At 33.2% G+C, this 13,195-nt stretch overlaps 1 long non-coding RNA gene and 2 pseudogenes across 1 annotated transcript; all 3 read left to right on the top strand.

Moving 5' to 3' along the window:
• Positions 1–352: 352 nt before the first annotated feature.
• LOC120186030 lies at positions 353–1,884 on the top strand (annotated as a pseudogene).
• Positions 1,885–9,611: 7,727 nt separating this feature from the next.
• LOC120186009 lies at positions 9,612–10,267 on the top strand. Its single transcript, XR_005522172.1, has 3 exons — positions 9,612–9,750; positions 9,931–10,058; positions 10,159–10,267. It is a non-coding gene; the product is annotated as an uncharacterized LOC120186009 (long non-coding RNA).
• Positions 10,268–11,319: 1,052 nt separating this feature from the next.
• On the top strand, positions 11,320–12,585 carry LOC120185982 (annotated as a pseudogene).
• The last annotated feature ends 610 nt before the right edge of the window (positions 12,586–13,195 follow it).

Here is a 13,195-nt window from a genome sequence, read left to right on the forward strand (position 1 = left end):
TTTACTTTTAAAATTAATAAATATGATATGATTCAAACTCATCATATATGATATGCCTAACAAAATCACAACTACTAAAATCATTGTTTTTTTGTCTTTCTAAATAAATGATTATATAAATTAAAAACAAATATAACTATTTCGGTCTTTAAATTATAGAAAAAAAAAATGGAAATTTTAAAGCTAACCCGTATGATTCCCACTCATGACCTGTGTTCCTAAAAGCTTGCCCTACTTTCTTAATATATATCCTTAAACATACTCAAATATATACCAAAATAATAATTATATCAATGGAATTATAATTCAAATATTAAAATTTTGACTTATTAATGATTTTATTTTATGAAAGAAAAATCCCAAAAGACTCCTTTAAACATTCAGTATAATAGAGAAAGTAAAAGGTTGGATCTAAAGACTCCTCCATCACTCATCATTCATCACCATTGGAGAAACAACCTATTACTTTCATGCTATCATGGAAGGAGGAGAAAGTGATGATCACCACCACCATCAACTCCACCATCATAGCCGCCGCCACTGTCCCACTTTCCCGTTCCAATTACTCGAGAAGAAAGAAGAAGATAACCAGCCTTGTTCCACCTCTTCCACCACCCTTCCGTTCCCTTCCCTCCCTCCTCCTCCTCAGCCGATCAACCCATCACCGCCACTCGTTCCGCTTCGATCCACCAGATCTCGGCGGAGCCTTCCAAAATCCCACCCCCTAAGCGTACTTCAACCAAAGACCGTCACACAAAGGTAGATGGACGTGGTCGTAGGATCCGCATGCCGGCTCTTTGTGCAGCTAGGGTTTTTCAACTCACTCGTGAGCTGGGCCACAAATCCGATGGCGAAACGATCGAGTGGCTGCTCCAACAAGCCGAACCAGCCGTGATCGCCGCCACGGGCACCGGCACCATCCCCGCGAACTTCACCTCCCTCAACATATCGCTCCGTAGCTCCGGTTCGAGCATGTCGATCCCTTCTCAGCTTCGTTCCTCGGGTTTCAACTCCAACTTCTCGATGCAACAACGTCGAAGCTTGTTTCCCGGAATCGGACTTGAAACGACACCGTCCACGACGTTCCTTAACTTCCAATCGAGTAGTAATTTGAATCCAATGTTCCAAGCTAAGCAGAGTCTTCCATGGAAATATCCGAAGCCGATGAAGGTAGTATAGGAAGGAAAAGAAGAGCCGAACACGATTTATGTTCTCAACATCAAACGGGGAGTTACTTGTTGCAGTCGAGCACCGGCGCGATGCCGGCGAGCCACGCACAGGTTCCGGGTAACTTTTGGATGTTAACTAATCCCAGTAATCAAGTCATGAGTGGTGGTGGTGGAGATCCCATATGGCCATTTCCTTCCGTTAACAGCAGTGGTTTGTATAGGGGAACTATGTCCAGTGGGTTGCATTTCATGAATTTTCCAACTCCGATGGCCTTGTTGCCTGGCCAACAATTGGGTTCAGGCAGTAGTGGCGGCAGCGGCAGTGGTGGGAGTAGTGGCATAAGCGAAGGACATTTAAATATGTTAGCCGGGTTGAATCCTTATAGGCATGTCTCCGGCGGAACCGGCATATCCGAATCTCAAGTGAGCGGCTCACATTCACACCATGGTGGAGACGGCAGCGGCGGCGGCGGCAATGAATAACAACATGCTACAGCCTAAAGCCTACACCACCAGTCATCATCATCATCATCTTTGCTTCATTCGAATTTCGATCAGTTGTGTTAGTTTGATGTGTAACGCACGTGAGGTTTGATTGCTTTTTTTCCTTTTTAAAAAAAAAACAAGATTCCAGTTTTCAATACACTGATAAAAAAGAAAAAGAAATTAATTATTTTTTGTGTGATTAATATGAGATTAGGGTTTGAGAAGAAGAGCAAGAGAGACAATATTAACATTGTTCTTACCTTGTTCACACCATATTAATTTCACTTCATCGTCTGTTTTTTTCCCCATTTCATCCTCTGTAGAATTACATCTTTGGAGCTTGAATCAAGTGAGTTAAAAACAACATCCAGTAAATTTAGACTCCTGTTCGAAAACATTCTTTTTTTCTTTTCCCTGCATGTCTTAAAGAATTATCCTTCCCCCCCCCCCCACCTCGCTTTTACTTTGATTTTCTGTAAAATCTGTGCCATGAATGCCAAGGTTTTTACAGCATCAATGATTAAGATATTTCAGAGAAATGGGAAAGAGAAAGAGAGAAGGTTATGAGTTTCCAGGTGTTGGTGTCAGCAAGTGGAACCCAGTTTTTCTGTTCATTTTCCAAACCAATGTTCATTCACTGACAACAAACAGATGGATAATTCCTTTTTCCTCTCTTCTGACCAATTTTTACGATTTTCCAGGATAATTGGACGGAGAAAAATCAAATATTAAAATTAATACTTTTTTAATGAATATTTTATTATTATTATTATTTTTTTAATTTTTCTCCTCTACTAGTTTTAAAAAATGTATAAAATTAAAATAGATTTGTATAATGTAATTAGATTCTACCCGGAATGATATATATATTAATGTTTTGTTGGCACCATAGAAATAAGTGGTGGGTGTTATTGAGTGACCCTACTTTTGGACAAAGGAACTCTACTCTTCATTTTCATTTTTTTGTTTTCTTTTTCTTTTGTTTCTTTTAGGCCATTCTCCTTTAACTGCATGATTGAATTTGATCAATAGTCGTTTCTCTTTCTCAGATAAGACTGTAGAATATATATATTTGGTAAATATAATTGTTCAAACTTAGGGGTGTTTATAAAATAAAATGATTAAACGCTAAATGATTTAATGACCTGAATGATCCAAAGGCTCTGTATGAATTGTCTCTGAATGTGACATGTTGTTTGATAATTGTTTTGAATGTACAAACTGAATTATGAATATTTTCATTTTTACCTTCTTAATGATTTATTATATTATAAGATATGATTGTTTAATAAGACATGTGAAAAAATATGTATTATGGTAAAATACTGGGTGCTTAATGATTCAGAATGTATTTTAATGCTGAATCATTCAGCAGTGTTTTGGTGTTTCATTCAACATAGTCTTCATTAAAAGGTGAGAATCAAACACGTGCTGAATAGTTTCATTTAACGGTAAACAAACAGCCCCTTAATTTTTTTTAAATGATACTCTATTTTATTATCGATATTCATAGACATTTTCATTTCAATAATTAATAATAATATATATAGACTTAGTTTTTATTTCCTTAGTTTATCTATATTTCTTGTTATTTTTTGATCTCTTTACCAAAAAGTTATAATTTGTTGGTCATTAAAAATCATTGATATCTATCATTGACTTTATAAGAACCGTAACTAGCTAAAAGACTCTAAATTTAAATTAATAAACTATTACTTTATATAAAATTATGAATAAAAAATAAGCATTTAGTATATGTTATTGATTTTTGTGTGTTATAAGCTATTCTATAATAAGCGGTCAAACACCCGACAGATGATATGCTAAGCACTTCTAAAAATATTGATCATTCATTTAACCGCTTAAATCGTTCAATTCATAATTAATATATTAAAATGATGTTAAAGAAGTGCAATCAGTAATACAAATTTCTTAAAATGTAAATTAAATAGTCTCGAGCTATTTTATTTTGTATTTTTGAATATTTTTTTCTTTTAGTTTTGGTGATTTTCTTTGAAAGTAACAAAAATATCTTCGAATGACCGACACCTTTCTCATTCAAAATATCTCGTGTTAATCTCAGCATTATTTATATATATATATATATATATATATATATATTTAAAGATTTTTCGATGCATAAATATAAATTAAAATAAGTTGTTTTTTTAATGTATGATTAAAGGCAGACATCTTCTACGAGTGGTTTGTTTTTATTGGTTTTGTCGTTATGCATTAATGCAAAAGCTCAACAAACTATAATTAAAAATTAATGAAAGCTACTGCCATAATTAACCCCCTGCTTTATCAGTAGATTAATCAAATCATTACACCACGGGTTATTAGTAGGGAAGAGATTAAAAAAAGTAAAAGATAAATAAATATTATATATATATATATATATGTGATACATTAAGATAAATTAAAAAAAAATCAATCAGTCAATTAAGTCCGTGATTTAGTTATTAAACTATATATATATACATATACATATCGAGAAATCTAACGGAATATAAAATAATAACTATTTAAAGACGTTCGATTATTTGACAATAATTAAATGTTCGTATAACTTTATATGCAATACTTTAATATGAGATATCAAGAGATAATAACAAATCTATTAATTATTAATATCATTTATAGGGGTGGATGCACTCAGCCCATGGCCAATGCATCCCTTAATTTTAAATAAATTATTAAATGTAATTTAATATATTAAGAAAGATAAAAAAATACACACTTGTTTTTATTAATATTAGAATTTTGAATCCATTTTTAAGTTTCTAACTCGTTTTATTGATAGTCTAATTCATCATGCATATCGTACATTATTATATTTAAGGTTTAAAATTTAAAATTATTTTAATATATCATATACATTTTAAATAATCAAACTTGTGGAGTCTATTTTTTAAATATATATATATATATTTATACTCATATACATGAAATTTTACAGCAATATTACATCTATCAATAAAATTGTCTCTATCAAATAAATTATTATACATTTTTAACTTGCTTAAAATTTCATAAATATGAAAAAAATGAATGAAACATATAGACTCATCAAATTAACTTAGATCCTCGTTAGTAAAACGGAGTAATGTTTTCTTTGGAAGTATCGAATTTAAACTGTTGTGTTTGTAGGATATGTGTGTATTATTAGTGGATAAAAATAATTTTGAATAAATACTACATTGTAATCATTCTAGACAATTAAAAAATGCTTAAATAAAAAAATAAGTTTCCAAATTATGCATCAAAAAATGTTTTAGTGCCTAAAGAATTTGTCGCTAATAATAGGTGCCTAATGTTTTCAATGTTATACTTTTAGGTGCATGGATGTTGATTGTCGTTAAATATCTCTGTTAAGCGGCACTTTGATAATTTTGAGGATTTTTAAATTAAAATATACAAATGTTTTTTTTGTAAAAGAAACAACCCCTTTCTCATGTTTCCCGTTTCCCCTTCTATGACGGTTGGTCGGCGGTGACCATTATCGGTATCAACATCGAGTCCCGATCAAATCCAGTTGACCTTTCGTTGTAACATGTCATTGTTTGTCGTAGAGAAGCGTTCAAAGGTTCATCGATTTTTAAGCCACCTTCGCCATTCTTCGTCGATATCGGTCGATTATGACGTCCATAAGCCACACCTCTGCCATCATTCGAATCACCGTGCAATTTCGATCAAAACTTAGCCATTCGATGACGACGATGGTGGTTCGAAGATCGTTTGGGTTAAACAATTAAAATTAGGAATAGGAGATTTTGATATTGTAGATTTTAAATTTAGGGATTTTGGGTCTAAGACGACAGATGATCAATAGGTGGGTGGCGACGGGTGAATGACTATTCAACAATGACGATGGTGTGGGGAGATGGTCGGCGACGATTGATAATGGGATTGAAATGAGAGATTTTATTTTATTTTCCAGGTTTTTAAAAATATTTTTAGTAAAAAGTTAGATTTTTTGTAAATAAATTAATTTTTTTTAATTTTAATTAAAAAATATTTTTATTATTAAAAATGAAAAATTAAATTATAGGCACCTAAAATTATAACCGAAAAAAATGTTAGACACCTATTTTTAGCGAAAAATTCTTCAGGCACTAAAATGTTTTTCGAGACATAAATTGAACACTTATTTTTGTATTAAGAAAAAATGATAAAATGAAATATTTTGATCAAATTGTTAAAAATTGTATTAGAAAAAATTATATATATAGTTAATTGATCATGCATCCCTAATCTATGACCCTAATTTTAAATTAGTTTTTAAACTTTTAAACATTTCAATTTCATCCATGAACCATGACTATCATTCTAAATTAGTCCTCAAACTTTTGAAAATTTAATTTCGATGCCCAAGATGAGATCTTCTTTCTAGTTGGTCCCCAAACTTTTTGAATATTTTAATATTATCCTAAATTATTCGTATATACTAATCACAACTCTTGTTAATAAAATCATTAGTCAAGTTACACTATTATATGTTTGAAAAAAAATAGGTTAAACTATGGCTGGAATGGATTACATGTTTGGATGAATTCATGGATGAAATTGGAAGATCTAAAAGTTTATGTGCCAGTTTAGACCAAGATTCATAGCCTGGGAATGAAATTCAAATGTTCAAAAGTTTAAGGACTAACTTAAAATGAGAGTCATAGTTTGAGGATGAAATTGAAATGTTTAAAAGTTTAAGGACTAATTTGAAACGAGTCATAGTTTGGGGATATATATGTTGAAGTGTAAAACTAGGATTGGTGCATGCCTGCATGGTAATAAAACAGGGTACGAGAGTAGCATGTAAATTGTTGGATCCAATTAATGCAGGCACGTGATTTAGCATTAATGTCCCAATGGGTAAAATGTTTCTGTGTAGGGAAATGCTGTCAAAATTTAAAGCCTCATCTAAGAGAAACTTGTCTGCATGGTACATTATGGGTGCACGTGGACTCCACATTCCTGTTTATATTTTTACTTTTTAAAAAATAAATTATTTAATTTAAATTATTTCAAATTTAAAAAAAAAAATTAAGTTCTATGTACACAAAATACCTGATTTCGTTTTGGTATATTTATTTTTTATTCTTTTTAAGGTATATTATATTTTATAAAAAAATGTTTTTTATAATTACATTTAGGATCCTTATCAAGATCTATTGAAGTGGCATGATTACACCCTCTCAACCTGTGTATCCCAACAGCGCTCAAGCAAGTGGGTAAGGGTTTTTTGGGTCTTGTAAATTAGTCATTTTGTGCTTGCTTAGTGGGTGATAACAATCAACAAATTCCTTTAATTTTGGTCCATAAGGTTTCCTTAATTCCATTTTTCAATGCCCTTATTAGGCCCCATAAGATCTCTTAGTCCCTTCCTCTAGTCCTAATTAGGATTTATTCCTCTTTTTATTCGGGGGACATAAAGCGTCACTTAACCTTTGAATTCGAGCACGAACCAAGAAACTCAATAGTAAATAAATTATTATCATTATTTGATGTCTTTAGTACGAACACCATGAATATTAGGGGTGTGATTGTGTGAGCGTTTAATAACATATGATTGAGAGTTATCTTTGAACAAATACTACATTGTACTTGCCTCGTACTAATATAAAAAACTTCTGAATTCGGTTGATTTTATCGTTAATGTAAAAAATATATAATATAACATATTAATTAATCATTGATTCTTCGGTCCAAACATTGCTATAGTAAAATTTATGGAAAATTCTCAACAATTTTACGAATTTTACCCCTCTACTCTTTTTTTTTTTATAATAGAGTGGTACATAATACCATTCGTCCAGTGTGTGGACTTGGAAGTTATATATTAATTTTATGGGACGAAGTCCATCTTTCAATTGCATAATTACGACGTAATTATTTTTAAAATTATATATTTTTCAATAACCTTTTACAAATTGCTCCATTTTTTTATATGTTAACATAATACATGAATAAATTTTGAGATTACGATTTTTTAAAAATAATTGTCAAAAATATGTCTTTATATCTTAAAAAATACTTGTTGACTTAAATTCTTAAGAATCTATCTTTAAAATAAAAATATATAGAAAAAGGTAAAGTACACAAATAATCCCTGACTATAGGATATTACTTTAATGAGTCTCTTGACTAGTAAAAGTTATAAAATGGTCCCTCGACTATAGAGAGTTGTTTTGTTGAGTCACTTGACTATTAAAAGTTACAAAATGGTCACTCGACTATTCATTATATTCTAAACTCGTCATTTTTCGTTTTGGACGTTAACATGCTGAATGAAATATGATAGTCATGTTGACTGACGACCATTTTGTAACTTTTAATAGTTAGTGGACTTAATAAAACAATATTAGATAGTCAGGGGACCAATTATGTGCTTTACCAAAAAATGAAAGACATCTCACGTGATATAAAGTAGCAATCAAAAGTGGAAGGTGGCAAACAGTGAAAGCTTAGTTATTTGAGTTCGCAATTGCATGTGTAATGTTTGTTTGCTGCCCGTTGCCAACAAAATCAATATCGAATCGTATAATATACTGTAGCGGATCTAAAAAATAAATTTTATAGTGGGAACACATATGTTAATAACATAAAATTTTAAAATATAATGAGTACAAATAAAATTTTAGGGTATAAACTGTCTGTAAAATATGTAACTAATCGAAGAAAATTCACATTTCAGGATGAACACTATTACTAAAATAAGTAATTAATAAAAAAAATTGGATTTTAGATTAGATATGTGTCCACTTAACCAAACTGTAGCTCCGCACCGATAGTATATTAGGGTAAATATATATTTTGGTACATTAACTTTGCTTCAAGCTGTGATTTGTTTTTTTTTTTCAATTAAGTATTTAAATTTAATTTTTAGTTCGAATTAATATCTAAATTTAAATTCATGATTGAAATAACTCATTTATGGTAAGTATTGATTTGGACCGAAAATTTAAGTTCAAAACCATAACTAACAAAGAAGTATGTGGCCCAAATGCTGGAACACTTCAATGCTCGAGGCTTTGGGTCATAGCCTAAATTATATAAAGTACATGCAATTAGGCCCAGTCGGACTGCTAAATCCACGCGTTTCTATTGTTCAAAGGCTGTTCCACAATCTTTATCTTCTCTTGAACTGGGCTTTGATGTGCCTTTGGTTTTGATTTGGGTTGTAATTTCATGATTTTGAAGTTTCCCTTTCATTGTCTGAATCTTATTTGTTTGTTTGATCCAAAACTCCAGTATTTTTTGATGGAATCCCTGTTTGTTATTATTGTTGTGATAATCAAGGAAACCCTTTTTTGATTAATTGATTTCGAATTTGTTAATTTCTTGGTGCTTTTAGGTAAATATTTGCTGATAAAACATGGGTTCTGAGATTCCAGCTCCATTGGTTGCGCAGACAAATGCAGCATTGAAGACATCTGTTGGCAGGTTAGTGTTTGAAACTTCTTAGGAAGCACAACCTTAGTTACCTTTTCTGTTCTGTAATTTCCTGGTTTGTGTCTGAATTCATTTCATGGGTTATGTTTCTCTGTAGTATCGGCACCTGTGTATCGGGATATGTCCTCCAATGATCTCTAGATACATAGGAAAATTTGATAAATATGAGTTCCGGGGCTAAGCCTTAACTCTTTGGAGTTTTCAGATTCAAAGATTTTCGAGCCTTTCGGATAGCTAATGTTTAGTAATTGTTGTGCATAACAGCATATAGGATATGTTGCTCTGATTCTTCGTTTTTTCGAATCCTTGTCTGATATAGGAAATATCATCCACCATGGTGAACATTGGAATATGGATATGTTGGTGTCGAAGTAGTATCCGTACGCTCGTTACTCTTGAATTCGAGTCTTAGTGACTTAGTTACTAGGAATGGGATTTTAGCTAACGTGCATTTAGGCATATTCAGAAGTGCCAATGAAAATATGCTGCGAGTTTGGCTTGCCTGAACACTGTTTTTTGTGATGCAGGTCTTGTACTTGGAAGACCAAGGGAAAGGCTCCTTAAACAATTCACAAGGCTGAGAGGGAGAAGCTCAAGCGTGAGCATTTGAACGAGCTCTTCCTTGACTTGGCGAATGCTCTCGGTAATGTCCTAAGTCCATTTTATCGATCATTCGATCTTTAAGACCTACTAGAACTTGTTTTGACGGTATTGTAGAAATAATTCTCGGTTATGATCGTATTCGGTTTCTGTTTGCAAAGTTGGTTCTTTTTTGTGTTCATAGATGATGGTATATCTGAATTTGGGAAAATTCTTTGTGCAGATCCGAATCAACCGAACAATGGGAAGGCCTCTATTCTGTGCGAAGCAACTCGACTGTTAAAGGACTTATTCTTCCTAATCGAGTCCCTCAAAAAGGAAAATTCTTCTTTGTTATCCGAATCTCACTATGTAATACTCCTGATCATGTCTTTGTTAATTTTGGTTAATCCCTCTCGGGAATGAATGCTGGATATCCTTGCATCCATGTTTTTGAATATACGTCAGAGAGGTGAACGTTGAGAAGAATGAGCTGGAGGAGGAGAATTCAACCCTAGAAACTCAAATCCAGGAGCTGCGAAGTGATATAGGGAAAAAGGCGGCTCAATCCGACCGGAGCGATCCTCCACCCAACTTTCAGCAAGCCCAATTGTCCTTGCACTTTCACGAAAATCATCCCGATTTGCTTGCTGTCGAACCTGCTCTGCAACAACCATCGACTCTCCTCGTCGTTCCCCTGAGTCCCGACATCCAGAGATATCCTATGCTCGATCCGGAGACACAAGCTGCCTCTAAACCGAACTCCATTATCCAGAAACTACATGCTCGATATCCGACCCTTGCGGATACATGGCCTTCTAAACTTCTTGGGGTGTAATCAGCCATTAGGAATGAGTGACAAAACTTTGATGATAGAAAACCCAAGCCAAGCTTGTACATTTTTTCTTGTAGTGGGTGAAATTAGAGATAGGCACGGGCCGAGTTTCGGCCAACCTGACCCGATATAAAAATTTTACCCCTTCAATCTAACCCGACACGAGAAATCTATACCCTTCACTCGACTTGACTTTTTGAGATAAAATCCGGATCTGACTCGAAATAATAATAAAATATTATTTTTATTCAATAAAAAAAGAGATTTAATTGAAAAAATAAAATATAGAGCGGTATTATTGTAATTATCTCTAAACATATAAAGTAAAATTATATTTTTTTGGGTCGAGTAGGGTATTTTTCACTTTAAATTCGAATTTGACCTGATTTGAACATCACCTTTTTTAAAAAATTACTCGAACTTTAATTTTTCTTTTTTTTTAAAAAAACCTGATTCGATTGGGTTGAGTGATCCTATCGGGTTCGGGTACCATGCCTATCCTAGGATATGCGCTAATAGCATGTTTTGTAAGTTTATTGGATGAATTCAATTTAATTTTAATTTTTACCGGATCAATGAAGGTACCATCACAATTAACTATGCATTTATAAAATAATTAAATAATTAATTTATGTTTTTTTTTCAAGTCCAACAAAAACATTTCACAATCAAAAGAAATTCATTGAGATTTGGATATGAATACTTCCACGAGGGGGAAAATGGGTTTATTGAACTCTTTGTTTTTGATTTGGGCCTAAAGAGAAAATAGACCAATTTAAGTAAATCCCTTCGTTTAGGGTTGCCTTATAAGATCATTTCTACCCTTTGTTAGATGCAATTAGCGGCGCCACAGCGTTAAAGAGAAACGGGGCCTCTGCTCAAAAACCATGGTTCACGTCTCCTTTTACCGCAATTGTAAGCTTTTTCTTCTCCTTTATTTAACAAGCATTTGTTTGAGCTTTGATATGCTTTGGGTATTTTTCATAGATCTTGTCCTTATCCCCACCACTTTTTTGGGGTTAATTCTTTGTTGGTTTTTCTTGCTTTGGAAGAAGAGAAGCTCGGTTTCTTTTAGTTTGTGATTTTAGTTACATTTGCACGGTTAATGGAGGGTTGAATGGAGGAGAGGATCTAGGGTTTCTTGGGTCGTCATTGTTCTAATGAAATTGGGTGCTTTCAGCTGAATTGGTTTTGATCGATTTGCTAAATGGTTGTTTTTTGGATTATGATTTGTTTCTCTCTGTGATGCCGTGAATGGTAACAGATGGGAAGACATTTAAGAAGCCTCGTCGTCCTTACGAGAAGGACCGATTGGATGCCGAGCTGAGGCGGGTTGGAGAGTACGGGCTGCGATGCAATAGGGAGCTTTGGAGAGTTCAGTATGCATTGAGCCGCATCAGAAATGCTGCTAGGGATCTCCTGACCCTCGACGAGAAGAACCCGCGTCGGATCTTCGAGGGCGAGGCCCTCCTTCGTAGGATGAATCGGTATGGACTCCTCGACTAGAGCCAGAACAAGCTCGATTATGTATTGGCCAAATCCATCCACCATGCACGAGTGCTCATCAGGCAAAGGCATATCAGGTGGCCATGTCGAACCTTTTTTCGCTGACAGTTTCGTAGGACTACTATTTCGACTTTTCTCCAGCATGTTTCATGTCTAGATACATAAATTATGCTCGCTTGATCATTGTTAGATCATTAGATATAGGTGGTACGTAAACGCCATTTTACGTATGTTTCGATTCAATTCTATTTCTGTTTGTATCCATCATTTGCTGATCGAAATTCGGCTCGATTTCCCCTGATCTTACAGGGTTGGAAGGCAGGTAGTCAACATTCCCTCATTTATGGTGAGGGTTGATTCGCAAAAGCACATCGATTTCTCCCTCACTAGTCCCTTTGGCATCGGACGTCCCGGAAGAGTGAAGAGAAGGAACCAGAGGGCTGCCGCCAAGAAGGCTACCGGCGGAGATGGAGACGAAGAAGATGAAGAGTAAGTGACGGGGGCTGTTAGGATGTAGAAAGTAATGTCTCGGTGGTTCTGGATTAATAATAATATTGTTAGACATTATTAATTTGTTGTCCCAGATTAATAGTATGAGTTTTGAAGTATCCTGCATTATGATGCTAATCTAAATGATAGAATTTAGGTTTTAGATAATTGAATAATACTAATCAAATTTGATTAAGGTTTACTTATAAAATAATTGTTAAACTACAGTGTTTTTCACGAATAGGTATCTGAATTGTTTTTTTTAATGATTTTGGTGTCTAATGTTATAAATATTACCACTTTAGGTATGTTGTTCATGAACGGTTAACCGTACCATTTAGTCTAAACGGTCGGTTAACTATTATAACATTTATGAGATTTTTTTAATCATAACTTAACCATTAAGAATCGGTTAACTGCTAACAGTTAATCGTTATTAATGGATCGGTTAGAGGTTAGCCACCTATTACAATTATTTGTCAATTTTTTTTCATAATTCATACTACAAAAAAATATAACACTTAACACGTACTTATACCAGTGTAAGTATGTACATTTCTTAAAATCTTAGTACTTAGTGTAAGTATGTTTCCATATTTTCAAATAAATAAAAAATAAAAAAATATATAAAAATTATAAATAATATATAAAAATTATAAATAATAGAAACTTATATCAA

Source organism: Hibiscus syriacus, unplaced genomic scaffold (assembly GCF_006381635.1).
Source record: "Hibiscus syriacus cultivar Baekdansim isolate YM2019G1 unplaced genomic scaffold, ASM638163v2 tig00113156_pilon, whole genome shotgun sequence".
Taxonomy (NCBI): domain Eukaryota; kingdom Viridiplantae; phylum Streptophyta; class Magnoliopsida; order Malvales; family Malvaceae; genus Hibiscus; species Hibiscus syriacus.